The 22788-nt window shown below is 40.1% G+C and overlaps 1 protein-coding gene across 4 annotated transcripts in view; it reads right to left on the bottom strand.

Moving 5' to 3' along the window:
• Positions 1–22788, bottom strand: part of ADGRA1 (adhesion G protein-coupled receptor A1) — a 463966-nt gene that overhangs the window by 405112 nt on the left and 36066 nt on the right. The window contains exon 1 of one of the 4 annotated variants that reach the window (XM_039481828.1): positions 5478–5503. The exons of the other annotated variants lie outside the window; for them this stretch is intronic. The gene's annotated coding sequence lies outside the window, so the exon portion shown is untranslated. Of the gene's footprint in view, positions 1–5477; positions 5504–22788 lie in introns of those variants that run through there. 4 annotated transcript variants of the gene reach the window in all.

Genomic DNA, 22788 nt, shown 5'->3' with positions numbered 1-22788 from the left:
GAGTTGTTTATAGGCTTAACACTTACCACACTGCCTTGAGCCAGAGGGTGAAATCTTGACTCCATTGAAATCAATGTAAGTTTTCCCAATGATTTCAGCGGGTCCAGGATTTCACCTAGAGTCCAACTCCTTACACAACCCATTCTTTATGAGCATGAGGGTTGGCTTGAGATTACTTGCAGAGAATGGTAAGGTGACGGTAACAACATGCTAAGTGATAGAAGACAGGGAGTTTCCAGAAGCAAACACATACGCGCTCAGCTAACCTAAGCCAACCTCCAGGGCTTAGCTGACCAGCAGCTCTTTCTATAACTGGCCAGAATCTACAACAGTTCACAAAGACTGTTTTTGTAAAACAAGCCTTGACAGGACCCAGGGGGAAAAAAACAAACAAACAACAAAAAAACCTGATATTCCCCTTTTTCAAGGCCATGTGGTCAATCATAGTACATTCAGGTTGGAAGAGACCTCGGGAGGTCATCTAGTCCAATCCCCTGCTCAAAGCAGGGCCAACACCAACTAAATCATCCCAGCCAAGGCTCTGTCAAGCTGGGCCTTAAAGACCTCTAAGGATGGAGATTCCACCATCTCCTTTACAAGGTAAACAATCCCAGTTTTTCCAGACTCTCTTCATACAGTTGTTTTTCCATGCCACATGGCCCTTAACTGAACTCCCTCAAATTCTGCAGGATCCTTTCTTTCTCTGCGGTCTTACCAGTTTCAATTACTTACAGTTTATCATGCCATACATTTCTCAGTGTCTCTAAGAAATATGTACTCAGAATTTTCTCTCAAATACTCATGTGTCTCAGCTCCTATAGCAGACATACGCACAATACATCTGAAATACTTAAAGAAAGAACAGGGAACAACAGTCAAATTCTTCATCAACATAGGCATTTATCTTATTGGCTTGCTTTTATAGCTACCATATTTTAACCCAAAGGTACTATTAGGAGATTGGATTTTGCTGAAGTGAAGCCTGCAATGGCATTTCTCCCCCTCATGATGGTATATATTAGCTACTATTAATTCACTAAATACTTGCCAATCCCCATGGGAAATTGAAGGGCTGGCCGTTGCATGACAAAACACACATTTCTTTCTGGCTGATCTATATGAGAAAATACTTTATCCTAAGGAACATTAAAATCTTTGATTTGAAAGAGCAGGATTATCACATCTAAATTCTGTTTGTTCTTTATTCCTTGGGCCATTTGGCAGGGCGGTATGGGTGTCAATAAGAACCTAATATTCAGAGCTCAGCAGTCCAGTGGTTTTTCTTAAGATTACATGGAATTGCACAGATTTAAAAAAGGAATGGAGCTTTAAGAACAAATAGGAAGTGGCGAAAAAAGTTTCTCCAAAATAAACACACCAGTGAAAGCTTGAAAAGAGATCAGCTCCTGGTTCTATATTGTTCAAGTAAATTAAACTACAAGTTTATCAGACAATAATACCAAGTAGCAAATTACTAGCATACAATTACTATTATCTCTTTTACTTGAAGTTACTGAAATTTTCATAAAATATTGTATTGTATTTTAGAGATGGTGTGTACGAGGTCCTTTATGTTTGAAGCATAGTAGTGATATTGGTAATTAGAAAAAATATTTTTCCAGTTATATCTGAATACCAATTTAGAATGTAAATTAACAAAGACTGTTCTTTGCAACTCAATTGAAAAAAAGATTGATAGTTAATATTTTTCTATGAGAATATAAATTTACCCCCAAAAATATTTGCATATGCATATCATAGGAGTAGATGGATCAGAAAAGGAGATTAAAAGTTGATACTTGAATCTACAGTATTCTTGTAATCAAAAATATAAGAATGTGGAATAGAACACAGGGACATTTAAAAGCTACTTATTACTGGAAGACTAGATTTTTAAAAAAAAATCATAACAGCACAGTAATACTGTCCCACATCTATCAATGACTTACATTTGCTATCATGAGGGCCATATGAAATAATCTACAAAAAGCAGTCCCAACATAATACTGTACTTTCAGCTCCAAATTTTAAAAACCCACATGAGAAATTGCAAATGGATATTTGGCTTGTAATTGTGCTCTAACTTTCCAATCTGACAATTGATGAGAGTGCATACACAAAATTTGCTTATATAAATGCGGAAGATCAGTTTGAGGTCAGTTTGAAAGTGTGGCCCTTTTACTCACTGGTTGACAATAGAACATTTTATTTATGCATTTTAAATAATCCACAGTACATGCTGATACAAAGTCTAAAAGGAGAGGCAACATATAAATATAGCTTTTCATGGAGGTCCCTCTATTGATGAAGTATAAATTCAGCTTTCCGACCTGGATTCACGAAAGCACCATCACTTTTAAGGCCTGAATTTAAGGCCCCTTTAAGGGATGCTTTCCTGAATTGGGGCCTTACAGAGAAATTTCAGTGACTAATACGAAAGACTCACCAGGTCAGATATGAATCTAATTGTTAACAGGACATAGCTAAGATGCTATCCAGTTTATGGTGAAAATCAGAACATTTGACAGTTTGAGTCCAAAAGGAATATGAAAAGCTAAAACAATTCGTATGGTATTTAATTCCTCCTCACTCTTTGCCTAAAAATATAAACACTAATAAATGAAGTGAGAGGTTTCCTATAGCTCTCTAGCGACACAATAACCTCAAAGTACATATTTTGGAAAGAGTTTCTGTTATTTCAGTCTTACAATTAACATATATCAAGTTCTTCTGTCAAAAATGGGTGTTATTACATAAAATGTTCCATTTCAATTAATATTCAAGTTTTCATCACATAAACCTTGAAAAATCTAAATTTTATCCCATACCTCAACTTTGCTTTTCAGTCAGTGAAAACTAACAAATGTTGGTTTTCAGTCTTAAATATGAAAACCCAAATTTTGTCATAAATTCCTCAAAAAATGTTTTGTTTTTTTTTGCATTTTTGTGAAAAAAGTTTTCAAGAGGAATTAATCACTTCCTGACCAGCTCTATTCTACTTAATGGTTTAGAACCATGAAACTCCCTCTGTATTATTTTAATGAAAATAATCGGTTTTGATTCTATTTCGGGAATTTTGTGCTTCAAACCACTATGGAGTCAATGAAGAGTTAAGGTAGTTCAAGGTTTATTTTATTTATTCTCTTAGAACAGCCTAAATAGTTGTGCTCAATGGGAACCAAACCTAGCCCAAAGAGCTACACCTATGCTTACAACATTTATTTCAAACAGTATGTCATGCCACAACTCTAAGCCACACAGAAATTTGAAGTTATGTATGTTTCTTGTGATTCCATTTCCCTCTGCCACTGTTCTCCCACAAACAGTTCCTGTCATAGCATTATCCTCCAGAATGGCAACTATGGCATCATCTATCTTCCCAATTTGGTGTTTGATAGGCTTTATTGCTTCCACCTGACTTTTCCATAGTGTGGCACTCAGTGGTTTCAGTGTCAGAGAGGATGATCCCAGATGTTGCTTCAAAATTTGCCATTGATGAGTTGATGGAGGGAAAAATACATAGATGCTTTGAATTACATTAAAAAATTCAGCAGCCTCACTAGAAACTGATGCTGCATCACTGACCACCAAGTTCAAAGAATGAGAACTGCAGGGGACAAAAAAAGCTCAAGGGTTTAACTCTCAGATGCGTGTCTGCACTCCTCTGTTCTTTCTCCCTCATGTTGGCACCATTATCATAGCCCTGATCTCTCATGTCAGCTATCGCAATTCCTGTATCTTCCAGCTTTTTAAGAAGCACATTTGTCATACCAGCTCCTGTAGTATCATTAATGTCAAATTCTAGAAAATGCTCTCTGACAATCACCATTGCAGGGACATTTTCACTAGGTTCTGTTGTTATAAAATACACAATTAAAGTCATTTGTTCCGTATGGCTGATGTCAGGTGTGCAGTCCAGAATAACAGACTAATATCTTGCTGACTTCAGATCTGCCACAATCTTCTGTTTGACTTTTGTTGCCAGTAACTATCATAGAATATCAAGGTTGGAAGGGACCTCTGGAGATCATCTAGTCTAACCCCCTGCTCAAAGCAGGACCAATCCCTGACAGATTTTTGCCCCAAATCCCTAAATCTCCCCTTCAAAGATTGAACTCACAACCCTGGGTTTAGCAGGCCAATGCTCAAACCACTGAGCTATCCCTTCCTCCTCAACTATATGATCTCATTTTGAATTGTTTTTCCAAGGTAGTGGTGTGTGTACATTTCTTGGGTGCTGACTCTTAGATGCTCCTGGAGTACAGCATCAAACTCAGCCATCTGCTCCACAATTTTAAGGAAGTTTCCATTGTTTGGCACATACAGCTGATCTGAAGTGCCACACCGTGCTAGGTTTTGGGTAGCAAGCATTCTCACAATAGCAAGGAGCCTTTTCAGAACATTTGGCCAGTAAAGAGACTCTAATGCACTCGTCTCTTGATGCTCATCATCTACGGTGGCATTTAACCTTAGTCTCATCTCAAGTTCTTTCCACCTATGGAATGCTCTCTGGTGATTTGCTGCCTTCTCATGGCATGTCAGATTTCTAGCCAGATTTTTCCAGTCCTTTGTTCCTGTAGAACCCAATGTGGATGGAACATTAGACTGCAAGAGTTTGTAACAAAAACAGTAGGCAGCATTCTGGGGTTTTGAGTACATAAGCCATGGCCTCCAATTTGTCACCATTGGGGATTTCATGCCAGTAATGTGTTGGATGGAAACATCTGTTTTAATTGTCTTTGGAGAACATGAAGTTTTCCACTTGCTGTGGCCCAGGCAGTACAAGGAAGTCCCTCAGGCTACTGCTCAAGTGGGTCCACAGTCCTGGATCATCTAGACTTAAGGAACTAAACTCAACAGCAGCTGTTTCTTGTGGCTGCCCCACACTCTTCTCTGATCTACACTTTTCTTCAGGAATACGCATGGTTAAATCCGTTTGAGATGGAGATATGGATGTTGCAGTAGCTGCCAGGTCACCTGCACTCTGACTAACTGGAAGATCAGGCATCTCCTTACCACTCACATCCTCACTGGGGCTGGAAGGCTCACCATGAACATTTGTGTCTATGTATCTCAGGTGAGTTCCTTCCTGCATAGACAGAAAGCAAAGGAAGCTTTTCTTTCTTTTTCTGAATGCCGCTCTAGTGGGGCGTTTTTTTCTTTCACTCATGACTACTGTTCTGTGCCAGCTATAGTGACTCTCAACACTCAGTTGAAGAGGACAGATAAGCAGGCTGGTAGCAGGGCCTGAGTGAGGGAAGATGTCAGCGTCTTAAGGGCCTAACTGGCTCCTACTACTTCAGTTGACTGCCTGTTCTCCTAAAGTTGGTTCAGGGAAGCAACAGGAAACAGGAAGCTCCCTGAGAAGCTGGTGTTAACCAGTCCAAGATCCTGGGAGTGCTAGAGAGGTACATAAGAGGCTCCTCCTCCTCTCTCTCTCCCTGCAGCTCCTGCTGCTTTCTGTTATTCCCTCTCACCTTTTCTCCTGGCTGCCTGTTGTCTTGTGCCCTCCTTCCTCCAGCACAGCACTCCACCATCTCTGTGCATCTAGAGCAGAAAGAATACATATGCACCAACAGCAGACACAGCTTTTTACACTCTGGGTCCTAGTGGCGCTCCCCCCTGCCCCCAGACTGGAACCTGAGGCGGCTGCCTCAGTTTGCCTCATGGTGAGGCCAGCCCTGACCAGCACAGCAGGGAATGTGCCAATGCACCCATAAAAACACATTTGCTTCCCCCTGTGCACTGGAGAGCTCTGACAGGCAACCTGACTTCCTTAAGGAGTATTGCTCCTGCTACTCCCTCTATGGGCAATCTAACTTTGCAGCACTTCCAACTCAGAGCAGAGACTAACCAGCATCAGCTAGCCCAAAACTGCTTTAGTATTTTCAGTAATGGAAAACAGGCACTCACTCAGCACCCACCTGGCCCTTCAACACCAAATTACATGCAGTCCCCCTCTTGTGAAAGGAAAGTTTTGTTCTCTTGCCATAGGAAGCACTGCAATAACTCTTCACTGTTTCTTTGACTTTATAAAATAATATCCTCAAATATTATAAAATATTAATAGATCACTAGGTCAATCGGACAGCAGGGGCCACTGATCTTTCTGCGTGCATTCTGCTAGTAGTACTAATGGTCTCATTCAGCTAGATCATGATTTATAATTTGAAACAGTATTACTAATTCAAAGGAAGCTGAATACTTAATAAGAAACCTAAGGATCAAAGCCTATGAAAGCCTTTTTATCCTGATAGATTAGAGCAGTCTTTAGTTAACAGCTACTGATTATTAGAGATGCCACAAAAATTGAAGCCTGCTGCTTTGGGAACAGAAACATTCTAATGGATTTCATCCACACTTTGTACAAAAAGAGAGGACAAATGGAAGCTGCAGTGATAGCAATCAATATTTGTATATTTTAAAGGAGGAATTAATGATGTGTACTAATTAATTTACAGTGCTGTCAGAGCATGTTCTTCAGTTCCATTTGTTTGATTCATGGTTGGAGGGAGGGATAGCTCAGTGGTTTGAGCATTCGCCTGCTAAACCGAGGGTTGAGAGTTCAATCCTTGAGAGAGTCACCTAGGAATCTGGGGCAAAATCAGTACTTGGTCCTGCTAGTGAAGGCAGAGGCTGAACTCAATGACCTGTTAGGGTCCCTTCCAGTTCTAGGAGATAGGTATATCTCTATATATTGGTTGGGAATGTCTGCTCTTGACTACATAATAGCAAAAAAAATTAATGACAAAAAGAGGTTGCTGTGCCCATCATACTGGCATATTGTGCTTTCCTTGTTACACAAAGCATTCTTCAGTTACAGTATTCATTTTTGTTTGAAGTGTTGTTGTAGCCATGCTGTTGCCAGGTTGAGTAAAGAGATGACAAGATGGGCAAGTTGATATCCTTTATTGGACCAACTTCTGTATATAAAAGAGACAAGCTTTCAAGCTTGCACAGTCAGACCTGAAAAATAGTTCTGTGTAAGAGCAAGTCTGCACTACAAAATTAAGTTGACCTAAGTTACATCAATGTACAGCCCTTGCAGTAATTGAATTGGTTTTGCACATCCACACTATGCTCCTTGTGTCAGTGATGCATGTATGCACCAGGAGCGCTTGCACCAATTTAACAGCCAATATGGGACATTGTGGGACAGTTTCTGAAAGGCAGCAACAATTGGAGGTAAGCAATTCAGTGTGTACACTGACACTGCGTCAACCTAACTGCATCGACTTAAGTGCTACACCTCTCACAGAGGTGGAGTTATTAAGTCAGTGCAGTGGGCAAGTTACATCGGTGGGAGCTACATTTTAGTGTAGATGCTTACAGAGTTAAGTTGACTTAAGCTGCCTTATGTTGACCTAACTCTGTAGTGCACAGGGCTGGCTCCAGGCACCAGCTGAGCAAGCAGATGCTTGGGGCAGCGAAGGGGAAGGGGAGACACGTCAGGCTCTTCGGCAGCAATTCGGGGGTGGGTCCTGCCACCAAAGAAGAAAGTGGCGCAGTGGAGCTACCACTGAATTGCTGCCGATCGCGGCTTCCCCCCCCCTCCATCTTTCCTCCTTCCCCACCACTTGGGGCAGCAAAAACCCTGGAGCCAGCCCTGGTAGTGCAGACCAGGCCTAAGCTTGAAAGCTTGTCTCTTTCACCCACAGAAGTTAGTCCAATTAAAGATATTACCTCATCCATCTTGTTTCTTGAATATTCATTTGTTATAGTGGGGTTGTGACTTCCTATCATTAAGGTTGCATAACAGGGTATCTTATAAACAGTGTATATTATAAACAATGTTCAGTTGCTCATAACTATCTGAAAAACTTTCACTATTTAGGCTGAATACGCCTGACAATTTTCCACAAGGCAGATAGAGGTTTGAGAACAAATGTCCCAGCTGTTCCTGACTGGAGGAAAAGAGGAAAAGCTGGGGAGGGGAGAGGAGAGAAAAGATAATTGCTCCAGCCAAACTTTTTTTTTTTTTTTTAAATGAAAACACCTGACCTTTTAAAATTGCTCTTCAGGATACTGCCATAAAAATGGTTTCAGATTTGATGAACTGCAACCTTAATTCTGCCCACTTCTATGTATCTATTACAACAGAAGTTTGAATAATGTAATCACAGATTCTCTCTCAATTAATATTACACATTTTTACAACCTATTATGTATGCCATCTTGTAGTGCTGTGTACAGTTCGCTGAATGCCAGACAATTAATCCATGAAAGTCATTTATCTGACTAAATTGAATATGTGGAGGCTTAAAATTTAATGAAATAAACACTGAGGTAATGTAATTTAAGGCTCTGACTGTTAATACATTATTAATATTCAGAGCACACCTGGAAATACACATTTGCATGTCACCTTCTAGAAAATATCAAGTTTTCAGTTTATTTGTACTTTTCCAAATAGAAATACGCTGAGGAATTTGAAATCAGTTGAAGAAATTATTAATTCTGATCACAAATTATTGCTTATTAAAGAAACACTAACCATTTAAAAAGAATTACAGCCCGTGCTCAGGAAATTAACATCCAAATGTAAAGATAGTTGATGGATAGGTAAATACAAGATAGCTACATTTTCCATAAGATACATATTCAAATGAGAAACCATAATAAATATATTACTTTGTATCAGAACATTTTTTATCCTAGAAACACTTGGGATAATATACTAATAATTTGTTCTCACAAGTGTACTTTTTGCAAAAGAAAAGACAATTGATTTAATAAACTGCAACTTTGCAGAACAGATCATGTAAGAAATCTAAAGTCAAATCCTCAGAGATGCTCTTGATCAGTGGTTCTCAACCAGGGGTCCAAGGTGCACGGGGGGCGAGGGGTGCATGAGTAGGTTTCAGGGGGGCCGCCAAGCAGTGCTGGCAGACTTTCTGGGGCCCAAGGAAGAAAGCTCCACTGCACAGAGCTGAAGCCCAGGGCCCTGAGCCCTGCCACCCTGGCCTGAAGCCAAAGCCTGGGCGACTTAGCTGTGTGGGGCCCCCTGTGGCATGGGGCCCTTGGCAATTGCCCTGCTTGCTACCCCCTAATGCCAGCCCTGGCTTTTATATGCAGAAAAACAACTGTTGTGGCACAGCTGGGCCATGGAGTTATTATAGCATGTTGGGGGGCCTCAGACAAAAAAGTTGAGAATCCCTGCAGTCTTGATCACTAATATAGTCAGCATTGCTCAGGATTTGGCTCTGAGCCAAGAAAGGGTTACTCTGACTTCATTACAACTATTCACATTCTTATTAGACTCTCATGACAATGCAGATGCAGAAGGTAGTGAGGGGAAGAGAGGACACTCAGCCCAGTTACTTTAGTGCTACCTAGAACTTGGGTCCGGCTCCTGAGTGAATTTAGGTTTTGGGTTTTTTTGTTTTGTTTTTAAAGGTGACAGATACTTTCAGAGACAGAAGTCTACTGTTCTCCACAGTCCAAACATGGAACATACAGTTAAGTCTATCTCCAAGTCCATCCAGTCCCCAATATTTCTGCCAAGACAGAGTTTGAGGAAAGAAAAAAGAACAAACTATTTCCAACTGCATTTGCCATCTATCAACTCAGATACTTAAATGCTCTTTCGGAGGCTATGTTGTTCAATATTTGATGTTCTTTCCATTTTAGCAATGTCTGCAACCTTAGAAACTATGCTTTCAACACCACTGTTCAGCCATTTATATAATTAACACAAAGTACCTACCACTTGATCCTACTTTCAGCCCAAAGGTTTCTTTCTCGCTTGAGAATGTTTGATTCATGCTTTGTCCTTGTTTCCTTCATATTAGCCAATGGTCAATCCATTCAATCATTTCATGTATTCCATGACTATTAAGCATTACTTTACCATTTAGATTCCTGTAAAATACCTCCAAAAACACTTAAACGCATGGTTACTATAATTTGTTGCATTGCTTTAACAATAATGAACTCTGGCAATAATATCCACAAGGGATATTATTCTAGGGAATCATGTCCTGAAGCTCTACTAAATGAAGTTCAGTTATTCCAAATGTCTCCCAGTTCTTGATCTTTAGTGTTTTTTAGAACTTTTTTAAAATAACCAGAAAGACACAAGATGAGTGAGGTAATATCTTTTATTGGACCAACTTCTGTTGGTGAGAGAGACAAGTTTTCATTAGACTCACAGAACTCTTCTTCAGGTCTGGGAAATACATTTCCAGCATCACAGCAAAATGCAAGCTTGTTTAGAAGTAGTTAGCACATACTGTAAGGGACCATTAATTAAACCTCAGCATTTCAACTGAAGAGCGAGAATATAACAAGTATGGGCCAATAATATCTAAAGAAAATTGGTTGTTGTACTAGCTAAAGAAGATTAAGATCCAGCTGGGTCAATATCAACAGGTTGCCTTTCCAGAAACAGGCGTCAGACTCATCCTATTTCCAAAATACTATCAAGAAAGTCTATACAAGTCCAAAGGAGGAATATAAAACATGGCTATCAATATCACTGCAACCCATCTGAATGAACCCTTTACAAAAAGATGTCCTATTCCTACAACATAACAAATAGCTAGCTGAATAGATGCATAAAACTTCTCTCAGCAGGTTCAAATGCTCAGGCATTTTATTCTGTCCTCTTAAGGTTAATAGATGTTATTGGACTTCTAGATATTAGTATCTTGGAAGCTGGGAATGAGCATCATTGCTAATTAAGATAATGTTTCAGATGGCCTATTATAAGCTGGACTGAGATCAGCAATTGTCTTCATAGACTGCCAAGTCCCTACCAGAAGATAATACCATATATACTTGTTCATAAGCCGATTTATTTTAGTAAAAAAGGGAAGCACCAGAGAAGGGGGTCGGCTTCTGAATGGGTATAGATAGGGAGAAGTGGGACACAGCCCCTCACCCCAACAGAGAGCAAGGAGAGACAGCACAGCCAGCAGAGACAGAAGGGAAGAGGTAGGGCCAGAGTCTCTCCACTTTTGGCCACACTGCTCTCCCCCCAGCCTCCAAAGCAGCTGCAGCTCCGGAGCAGGCTGCGACCGTTCCCCGGCCCCGGCCCGCCGGAGCAGGCTGCAGCCAGGTCAGAGACATCCTCCTCTGGCCCTCCCCAGATAAGGTGGGAAGGGAAGGGATGGTATGGGGAGAGTTTGGGGGTCCCGGGCTGGGGTGGGGTTACGTGGGGGGTGGTCACAGAGGTTACTCTCCTGACCTCCAGCTTCTCCCTCCCAAAAAATTTCCCCACCAGTTGCTGTCCCGGCCCGTCAGGGTAAGCAGGTGGCGTGCCGAGACACTGTTTACTTAGGTTTACCTCTGTGCCTGCAGACACTCGAGGTAAACAAACCATCTCTGTCCCCCAGCGGCTTATCCTGATGGCCCAGGAGCCAAAGTTTGCCAACCCCTGAATTATAGGGTCAGCTTATGAACGGGTTATAAGAAATTTCCATTTTTACTTATCCACCTTGTGTGGTGGGGGTCAGCTTATAAATGAACCGGCTTATGATCAAGTATATACAGTGTACTTTATTTTCAGGTGCTCCTACCTAGGGCTAGAAAGTAATGGTACCACAATATAGAATCTCTCTTTACTGCATCCAGTACAGTTACAGCATATGCCCAGTATGTTGTGTATCTACACACTAGTGAGTTTTCACAGTTAAGGGGACTCTGTTAACAGATAAAAAAATGGGATATCTCCCTAAAGTTTAGATTAATGGGAGATTTCTCTTAAACACCTACTTCTGCTGTGCTTCCTAGAGTGAATCTAGCCAAATCTATCCCAATTTGTTGGTCTCCCTCCTCTAACTGTTGCCTACTTGTCGGTCTGTCTTTAGATAATGAGTTCTTCAGAGCAGGATACTGTGTCTTTTCTAGAGTGACTCCAAAGTACCTGGTAGAGATCATAGGTGCTACCTCAAAGTAAGTAAGTAAGTAAATGTTTTAGCCCAGCAAAAGAAATGCCACAACAACTATTTAAAAAATTAAGGGAAAAAAATACTAAAAAGAGACCTCTTCTACAAAGCAGACGAATGATCTACATAATTTAATCTAAGTAACTGTATGCAATTCTGATGAAAAGTAAAAGCAAAAACACATGAAACCAGCTATATTCAGCTTTTTTGTTAATTAGTAAATGGATAACCAGATTTAGTTGGGGAAAAAATGTTCCATTGAGATTAAAATTTAAGACTCTGCCCATACAAACTAGAAATTGTCCTAGTTAGAAATCCTTCAAAAGCCTCATGTTGAACCAATTATAACCATATACAAGGAGTTGCTCCTGTGCACATGCAAACTGACAAAATCAGTGGTATTAAATAGGTACAAGAACAGAAAATTATATATGGGGTTTACCTAAATGCCTTAAATTAATCAAATACTTCACTTATACATGAATTTGGTTTTACTAATTTTAACATCTCTGGTGAACTGTATAAGAATCCTTGACCACTTCAAAGCCTTCTATGTTAGGAAAATATGAACACATATTCCTACAGCAATGTTTTTTTCCTATAAAAACCAAATTTAAGCCAAGCACATAGGGTATTCACCTACAGCAACATTATTTTCTGTTTAATGCTAAAAATTTCCTTTCAATCCAGTAACCTAAAAAAATTAACTCAGAGATGCAACTTGTTTCAGTGTTGACAACTCTCATGGTCTGATTGTAAGTCTCACTATATTTGGTATTTTTCTTAAATCTCTAGCTCCTGGACTACAGTGACTGAAGTTCAGCTTTTTTAAAAAAGCAAGTTTCTATCCCTCACCATTTTGGAGAAAAAGCTTGAAAATGCGACCTAGCTATACCCTATGGGTTTAAAAAAACTCAAAGGCAAATAAGAGAACCCATTTAAAAAACAAACAAACAAAAAAAACCCTCAATTTGAAGATCTCCTTTTAGAGGAGCTGGCTCATGATTTTTGGACCCTTGCTTTCCCTCACAGTTTTTGCTGCAGTATGAACACCGTAAAAAATGTATAATAGACCAGAACTTGACATCCTGATATTCAGTGGAAATTTGCCTTAACAGGAAGGCTTCTCCCCCAACACCACCAATATTAGTAATGTAGTCCCTGTATAGCAACTAGATCCTGCATGGAACAAGCAAGGATGACCTTGCTCACCTTTGTAGCACTCCTCTGGCCCTATAGGAGCACTTCTGAAGAGATGAATCCTTTGCTAGGGGAGGGATGCCAGAGGTGAGAGAGGGAGAGCCAGGCCTGGGGGACACGTGCAGTCATATGGGCCTTAATGGAAAAACTGACAGGCACCTACTGAAAACTGGGGAAATGCTCTTGTAGGGCAGGGTCCCAGAGGCAGCAGAGCTGGACTGTCAGAGCTAGGATGGGGAGGACAGCAATCCAAGAATGCACAAAGCCTGTGTGTGGATGGACCTTGAATCCACATAGTCCAAGAATGAAATATCCTCTCCCACCTCCCCAACTGGAAAAACTAGTGAAAACTAGGAGGACAGCCTCACAGTGTTATGCAAACACAGGTTGGTTTTTGGTTTTTTTTGCGCAAGAGGCAGCCATCAAGGCCACAGTGAGAACCTCAGGATGTGTTCTTCTGAGGAATTTTATTTTGAGAATTGCCTATGGAGATTGTTGTGGTACTAACTATTGCTTGGATTTATTTAGCTCAGAAACAGAGAGCACAGATTCTAAAGACGCACACACACACAAAATCACTAATCTGACAAGTGTATAAGATGTTTTTAATTATAGTAAACAGCTGCTATGATGTAATCTGAAATTCAGTACAGCCAAGAGATTTTTTTTTAAAAGTGCTGTAAATCTTTGTGTGGAAAGAATAAGTAATAAACTGTTAATATACATTTCCCAGATGGTACTTTTTCAGATCAATTATTTATAAACTGAAGTAAATTTCTGAATAACCTCATTGTAGTGGTAAGGTTTACAACACCACAGTTCATATTACTTTGCGTTAATCTAATCATTACCTAATGGCAAGCAAAGATCATTTGGGCTTTTAAGTCACTGCAATGAAAACGTTCATATTTTTTCACAGTATCATTCCTCAATTGTTTTGTTATATCCAACTGTACCTGGGTATTATCACATTACTAATGAACAATTTTATAGTACTGTAATTCAAGAAATTACTTGAATTTTGGTCCATAGACATTATTATTACTCTAATTCAGTAGTATGGCTAGCTCAAGTAATTTTCTGTGTTAAAGTGTTAACTTGTCATCCTGTTCTCTGGGCACTGAAAACCCAGGTCTGAACTCATGGACCAAAAGCAATTAATGAAAACAACTAAGAACAGCCAGTTTCTTAGTTTGTTCAGATGTCCTCTAATACACATTGTAGAACCATAACATTAGTAGTCCTTGCTATAGAAGAATAAAATTGTATTAGGTCAAACAGAAGTTTAGCCTTCATCATAGGTGTTGAAATTAGGGGTGCTTGGGGTGCAGCAGCACTCCTTGGCTGGAAGTGGTTTCCATCATATACAGGGTTTACAGTTTGGTTCGGTGGCTCTCAGCACCTCCCCCATACAAATTGTTCCGGCACCCGTCATCTTTGTTGGCTTTATAGATAAGAAACTCATCTGCATTTTGTCATTCAGAGAAAGCTCCACAATGAAAAATAAAACCTTACAGTTCACAAAAGAAAGTGATTTTGTTTAGATTCTACCATAATAACAATAATTTGTCTGGATAAACAAATTCTGTAGGACACAAATAGTTTCATGGACACTGGTAAAAGAATTCTTCAGTTAAACTGTCTGTCTGAATCCTGTACAATAATGATTAAACATTATATTGTCCTATGCTGCACACTTATTTGAAATTTGAAGGGACCTCAAGATGTATTCTATTCCAGTCCCCTGCACTCAAGACAGGACTAGGTATTATCTAGACCAACGGTCCCCGAACTTTAGCAACCCAAGGACCCCCATTTTGATTTAAAAATATTCAGGGACCCCCAAGTTCCCCCATTCAGCCCTTGCCCTGCCCTCTTCTCAAGGCCATGCCCCTGCCCTGCCCCCTTCCCCAAGGTCATGCCCCCACTCACTCCATTCCCCCTCCCTCTATCACTTGCTCTCCCCCACCCGCACTCACTTTCACTACCCTGGGGCAGGGAGTTGGGGTGCAGGAGGAGGTGTGAGCTCTGGGCTGGGAGTTTGAGTGAGGGAGGGGGTGAAGGATATGGGAGGGAATTTGGGTGTGGGCTTTGGACTGGGGTGTGGGAGGGGAGCAGTGCTTACCTCAGGTAGCTCCCAAAAGCAACTGGCACATCTCTGGCAGTGACTCCTAGGAGGGGAGCCAGGGGGTCTCTGCGCACTGCTCCTGTCTGCAGGCATTGTACCTGCAGTGCCCATTGGACCTGTACCCATACCTGCAGTTCCCAGCCGATGGGAGCTGTGGAGTGGGCGCTCGGGCTGGGGGCAGTGCATGGAGACCCCCCTACCCCCAGCTGCAGGGACGTGCTGGCCGCTTCCGGGAGCGGCACAGACCATCTCCACTCCTCCCCCTCCCTCCCAGCACCTCCTTCATGCCAGGGAACAGTTCCCCCGCATAAAGGAGGCACTGGGAGGGAGGGGGAGAAGTTGAGGGAGGGAGAGGGAAGGAGTTGCTCAGCGGGGCCCGCGGACCCCCTAGAGTACCCTCGGTGGTCCCCAGTCCGAGAAACGCTGATATCAGGGTAAAAGTAAGGTGGTACGGGCTGGTACGGTGTACTGGCAAAAAGTACCCGCCAGTACCGGCCTGTACCGCTGACTTTAAAGTGCTGCCTCACTGCAATTTACGCCCATTGCTTCTTGTCCTATCCTCAGGGGTTAACAAGGACAATTTTTCTCCCTCTTCCTTGTAACAACCTTTTATATACTTGAAAACTGTTATGTCCCCCTTCAGTCTTCACTTTTCCGGACTAAACAAACCCAATTTTTTTTCATTCTCTCATAGTTCATGTTTTCTAGACTTTCATCATTTTTGTTGCTCTCCTCTGGACTTTCTCCAATTTGTCCACATCTTTCTTGAAATGTGGTGCTAGAACTAGACACAATACTCCAGTTGAGGCTGTATCAGTGCAGAATAGAGTGGAAGAATTACTTCTCATGCCTCCTTACAACACTCCTGCTAATACATCTCAGAATGATGTTCAGTTATTTTGCAACAGTGTTATACCGTTGACTCATCTAAGCAAGATCTTGCAACTGACAAGAGAACATTAAGATTACAGAAAAAATATATTGTCTGATGAAACACAAAAAGGATAGACAATATAATCATGCTGGCATTCTTTGGGCCAAATATTCCAATGATTTACGTGCACACAGGGCAATCCCACAAAAGCCATTGAGAATGCACAGAGCACAAATCAGCACAGAATGTTCATCTTTCTTTCTGCACACACAATGCACAACTGTGTAGACACTAGCCAGAATTTGGCCCAATGTTAATAGGGTCAAGTGATCTCTCTCCTGCCATCCATCTCCACCCTCTATCAAACAGAGGCTAGGGACACCCTTCCTTACCCATCCTGGCTAATATCCATTAACAGACTTAACCTCCATGAATTTATCCAGTTCTCTGTCAAATGCTGTTATAGTCCTAGCCTTCACAACCTCCTCAGGCAAGGAGTTCCACAAGTTGACTGTGTGCCATGTGAAGGAGAACTTCCTTTTATTTGTTTTAAACCTGCTGCCAATTAATTTCATTTGGTGGCCCCTAGTTCTTGTATTATGGGAACAAGTAAAATTGGAAAGTTGTTTTAATCCCATAGTTTTTAAGCTTCAAACTAGCTGGATTTTGTCATTCATCACAAAAACGAATGAAATAGTGGGTGGGTGGGAGGGAAACAGAGGAAAATGTGAGCTGATCTTTACTGCATCTTTGCTGTTGCACCACTGAAGTCAAAAGGAGTTTTGCCACTCTCTCTATAGAATCTATGTAGTTACTTATATGCCAATCGTCACTATTTCATCTGAGCACCTGATATTTAATGGATTTTGTCCTTATACCACAGTCCCTGTGAGATAGGGAAACACTATTAACCTCATTTTACAGATGGCGAACTTGAGCTCAGGGTAGATTAAATGTCTTGCTCAAGATCACACAGGGAGCCTGCAGCTGGACTGGAAATTGAACCAAGGTCTCAAGACCCAGTCCAGTGATCTGTACAGTAGTCTCTCCTGCCTCCCACATTGACTTCAAATGCAGCATGACACAGAGTTAGCTGCCCTCTGGAAACTACTATCCACCACAGAAATGCTATTTTTCAATTGTGGGAATAATCTTACTGAAAATCAGGTGGCATACAAATCAGAAATGAAAGTTCATCAGGCTTTTGAAAGAAATATTAATAGAATACAGGTCGTACCTTAAGTATATAGTTTTGGTTTGAATAAGGCATGAGAACACCTTATTGTTTGTATTACAATAGGGACTGGATGCTACCATCAGGGATCAGTGTCCCATTGTGCTAGGCACTTCACAAACTCAGTAAGAAGACACTTCCTGACCACAAGAGTTTATATAATCTGGTTTTATGACAAGATCCAGCAAGTGGATAAAACAGAAAAACTGCAGGAAGGATGGGGTAATTGAGGGGCGAGAAAAGTGAGGAAATAGTAAAACAAGCACAGTTTTGCATGATTAGCTATAGTCCCAACTCCTTGCCTGCCTCCCCATTGGCAGACACCAGTGTTCAGTAGGCATCAAAGCAGAAATGAAACGTAAGAGATTGGAAGGGGAAAAGGCTGGTTTGGACATGCGCTTCGGATAGGTGGTTTCCTCCCCCACAGTTAAGGTACATTAGGGAGAAGTGGACTGCCAGATGGATGAAGACTGGCCTCCACAGCAGATCAAAGATTATGTATAAAACCAGCCCGAGCCTATAGCTATAAACTGAGAAGTTAACAGAGGCCTATAGTGACTATTAAACAGCCTTAAAATAGAATACAAAATCTGATCTGCCATCTTTCTTCTATTTAGAGAAAGACAGACTCTGAATGAATTAAAAACTACTTTAATTGAACAGGTTTCCTGAACTCATGTACAGGGAGAATGCATTACAAAAATGCAGAAGCCTGATTCTGCCTTTCCGTCTTTATCACCACTGCTGATGTATTAAAATGATGAACATGTGGCACTTTGTTGCACTCACATAACACACTTTAGAAAAGTTATAGATAAATCTTGCATCTGATCTATGAACCATAGGGGGATACAAATGCTAATATGCAGCAGAAGGATGCAATCTTGGTTATTTCAAAAGACATCTTAAATTAGATTTACATTTTCAAGAACCATTCAGCATATGCCCTTAAGCTGCAAATTAGCTTTCTATTTTTGGAATGTAGTGATAATTATACAGAAACTAACTGTTAAAGTTAAGAGTTCACTTTGCACCTACATGGATAATTTTAGCCCCAGTGAAAGCAGGAGAAATGCATCTGTTTAAACCAGAGCTGAAAATGGCTCCTAATATCAAACTCCTTACCGCATCATAATCATGACAAATTAAAAAAAGATAGATATTTATTTAAGAGTTCATTAAACCAATTGTGTTCCATTAAAAGTATATTATATTTTTTTAAATATCTGGATTTCCTTTGTGCTATCTATTCATAAAATAGTGATGTTAGAAGGTGGAAAGCAAGATATAAAATATGGAATCCTGAGGTTAAGATTATTTGAACAACCTCAGTATTTTATGACTGAACATGTAATAGAAACCCTTAGAAATGCTTCACATCTGAGTATAAAGAAACAGAGGAGACAGATAGTTGGGAAAGTTCTAATACTATTGAATAGTATCATATTGTTTCTTGTTCTGTTTCATTTTAGGACTTTGTCTCAAATAGATAACTGTTTATTTTGTTGTATATTTACAGACTCAATGTTTATACTAGAAATTCCAGTTTCTAGCTATATATAGAAGTTAGAGTCTAGAATCAGAAGTAATTTAAAGTCTGATTCTGCCATTCTCTCAGGGTGAGCAGTACCTGACAAAGTAGTCCCACTGAAATCAAGAAGGCCAGGTTGTAAACCCCTTTTTCACACTGGTGAGCAGCAACTCACACAAGTAGTCCCTTTCAAGAGTGTCAGAAAACTAGTGACTAATCAATATGAACGAGGGTGTATGAATCTGGGACTTTAGAGAATGGACCAGAAAGGCACTTGTCTTATTTGGCTCAGCATAGGAGTAAGCCGCCCCCCCGCCACCCCATTACCTTCTTGCTCAGCTTCTCCAGATCTTGGTTTAGTACAGAACACAGGCTAAAAGGTAATAAAAGGGTAATAATTGGAGATATACCAATCTCCTAGAACTGGAAGGGACCTTGAAAGGTCATTGAGTCCAGCCCCGTGCCTTTGCTAGCAGGACCAATTTTTGCCCCAGATCCCTAAGTGGCCCCCTTAAGGATTGAACTCACAACCCTTAAGGATTGAACTCACAACCCTGGGTTTAGCAGGCCAATGCTCAAACCACTGAGCTATCCCCCCCTATAGGTGATGGGGTAGTATCTGCTCTATAGATACTACCCCATCACCTAATGGGCAGGGGGGGGAATGTTCCAAATAGCATTGCATGCCAGATAAAATATCGCTTCAGATGCAAATACTTACTTATATATACAGTCTTAAAACATGCCTTTGAGAGAGTAAAACTAAAACCAAAATGGGTGCGAAAATGACCAAACTGAATTCATTTATACAAAATTTAAGTATTTGCCCTGCACAAATGAGGAAGGAATTTAGTTATAAAGAGATCTTACTCTAAGAACCCTACTGTAACTACTTGATTGCACTTCCTCTGAACCACCACCATATGGTAACAGTTTTATATTATGATATACCTGAGGTATATAGGAAATAGATCTAGAAGCAAAAAGCTCCATGACCTATCACCTAAGCTAAGCTATCTTCCATCCCATCCGTTAATTGTTGTGTAACCATTACCTAGTCAGCTACCCATTTTAAATATCAGTTACAAAAACATTTTATTGCTAGGTCTTATTTTTTACTGCAAGCTTTAAGAGATGTAAGAAATGTACTAATCTCACTATTTAGTTAGTTTATTGCCTAGAATGTGATGTTAAATCTGCAACCAGCAAGCTTGTTAGAGAATATAAAGTACATGTACTATTATTTTATTTATATTTCCCCAAGCCTGCAGCTAAAGTTATTACTTGAACTAACCCAAAAATATATATAAAACTTATGAAATGAGGACAAATACTAGCTTGAAAGTTCCTTTCACATTATTTAAGTTGTATCATTTCAGAAAAAAACTGAACTGTAAAAAGCCAACCCCAAAACACTACCCTCAATCACAACCATGTTGTTCTCATACAGATTATCACTTAAATATAAATTATAATTTCTTACTTTAAAATAACACTATTTATTTTAATATGCAGGTAAATATCTTTTCAAAGATAACTTTGTACCTCACAAAATTCACTCTGTTCCTCAGAGGGGGCGAACAAGAGCTCCTATTAATTTCATAAGCTCAGAATAAAAAGGAGTTATTTTCCATACCTCTTTGGAATGTTAAGTCTAAAATACTTAAAACGAAGTATTTTAAATTCTTAGGGGTGTTTTCCCTTCCATAATAAAGTGTTTTTAAATTCATAATGCCTATGCTGATATTATGAAGCTTCGAGACAGCGTGGCTTTATCTTTAAAAACATAGTAAGAAAGCAGAAGGATTTAAAAGAGAAAAAACTTTTATAAGGCTGATTAAAATATTTCTAAACTATATAGTTTCATAAATGTTTTAATAAAGAAAGAAGAGCTCTTGAACTTGAAATGGGCAGCTTTGAAATCTAGAAATTCAATTTCCTCAGAGAATAGCTGAAAACCACATTACAGGAAGCTATGGTTCCTGACTTAAGGGAAGTGGATGGAAAGAAAAAAGTAAAATAACAAAATGTGCAGCCAACCTGAACATGCCAAAAAACAAAAATAAATATTACACTGATTATTTTGTCCTAAACTCAGGTTATATTAAAATAGCAGCATACAACTGTTTATAAATAAATCAGGAAAGAAAAACTTTTCTTTTAAAAAAGTCAAAACTCAGCAGACTAAACAAACATAAGCAGCACAAGCTAACTGCTTTTTTGCAGTTTTCAGGAGTTACTGGGTTGTTTGGGGGGGGGTTGCATTTGATGAACATTTGTAAATTAGACTATTGAAGGTTGGTTTATAATTTACTTCTGATTGTTTTGGGTAATGAACACTGAACAAAGAAATTGTCACACTGGAATGGAGAGGACTGGTCCATCTATTTCAGTATCCTGAATCTGACCATGAGCAATACCAGATATTTCAAAACGAAGATTCAAGAAACCTACTAGTTGAGAGTTATGGAATAATCAGCACACATGGGTTCTTCCTAACTCCACCAATTAATGGATATAGTGTTTATAGCCTAAAGCATGAGGACCTATATCCCTTTTAGGGTGATCTAATGTAACTGGATTTTCTCATTATACAGAAAGGATTTAAAAAAAAAAAAAGCCACCACATCTAGAAACCTAGCAGGTTTCCTTGATATATTTTTTGTCAGTGAGTTTCATACATTAAACATACTTTGTGTATCTCACACACACTTCTTTTTATCAATTTTAAAATTTGTTGTGTTTCACAGAATGTCCTCTTGTTCTTATATTCTCACAAGGCTGAACAGAAGTGCCCATTTTCCCTTCTCTGTACGATTCATTATTGTGTATGTAGGAATATAGGAATTGCCAGACTCAATCAGACCCCAGGTCCCTCTAATCCCATATCCTGCCTCTGATAGTGGCCATCAGCAGAACTTTGTATGAAGTTGTAAGAACCTCACAGTAGGCTTATGTGGGATAATATGTTTCCAGTATACTTACTTAGTTTTTAAACACTTTTAGCCATTTGCTCTTCAAATCCATTTTGCCCTCTCTACATTCCCCTGTTATTAATTGCATCCATAATTTATGCTCCTGTTTACTGGCTTCACTGGGGTAAGATTTCCAAATTTTGAAGGATTTCTGTTCAGCTCAAATAGCCTCTCAAACCTCTCCATTTAGGCCTTGGTTTACTTCTTGCCATTCCGGCTCTCTTTAGGTTCAGCAGTACTCGTGCCATCTGAATCTCTTATAAAAATAATAAGTAACATCCCTGCCACCTTTAATGATTTTATTCTCTTTACTTTTCACTTTAGGTTGTCTATGATTAACCACTTCATTTCATTGAGTGCTCCTTTCCTAATGTTGAGTGTAATGAATACACAAGTAAGTAGGGATGTGATAGAAGTAACACACTAACACTTAAGTCTCAATCTTTCCATTCTCTCTTCTTCTAAAAGTTAAAAGCCTCTGTAATGAGGTGCTTCCTCCACACACAAAACATGAAGAGGTTAATATGGGCCTGAGGGTATGTCTAGGGTAGCGGTTAGAGCTTGGGCTCTAGTTATATTACTGGCATCCCCATAAAGCATAAGGGGGGCAGTGAATCAAGCACAGAATCCCCTAGAATTTTACCGCTCGCTTATCCAAGGAGCAACAGATATTCTTTCAGGGACTCAGGCAAAGGAAGCTCCTTCACTGCATCCAGCAGGAACTGGACTCCCAGGCTACCAGAGCCCTGGAACCCTGCTTCTGGAACCCAGAGCTTCAGCCTGAGCCCAAAATGTCTAAACAGGTTTTTTTTAAATCCCTGCGTGGACATACCCTGAGATGCCAATTACCCAACCTATATGCACCTGGAGGGTGGGCCAGGTCTAACCAGAAATAAAACCCAGCGATGGGGGCAGCTGGGTTTTCTCCTCATAAAGAGCTAGGTTGAAGGGGGCGTGG

This window comes from Mauremys reevesii, linkage group 7 (genome assembly GCF_016161935.1).
Source record: "Mauremys reevesii isolate NIE-2019 linkage group 7, ASM1616193v1, whole genome shotgun sequence".
Classification (NCBI taxonomy): Eukaryota; Metazoa; Chordata; order Testudines; family Geoemydidae; genus Mauremys; species Mauremys reevesii.
Note: the sequence above shows the minus strand (reverse complement) of the source record. Positions and strands in the feature narration are given on the sequence as shown.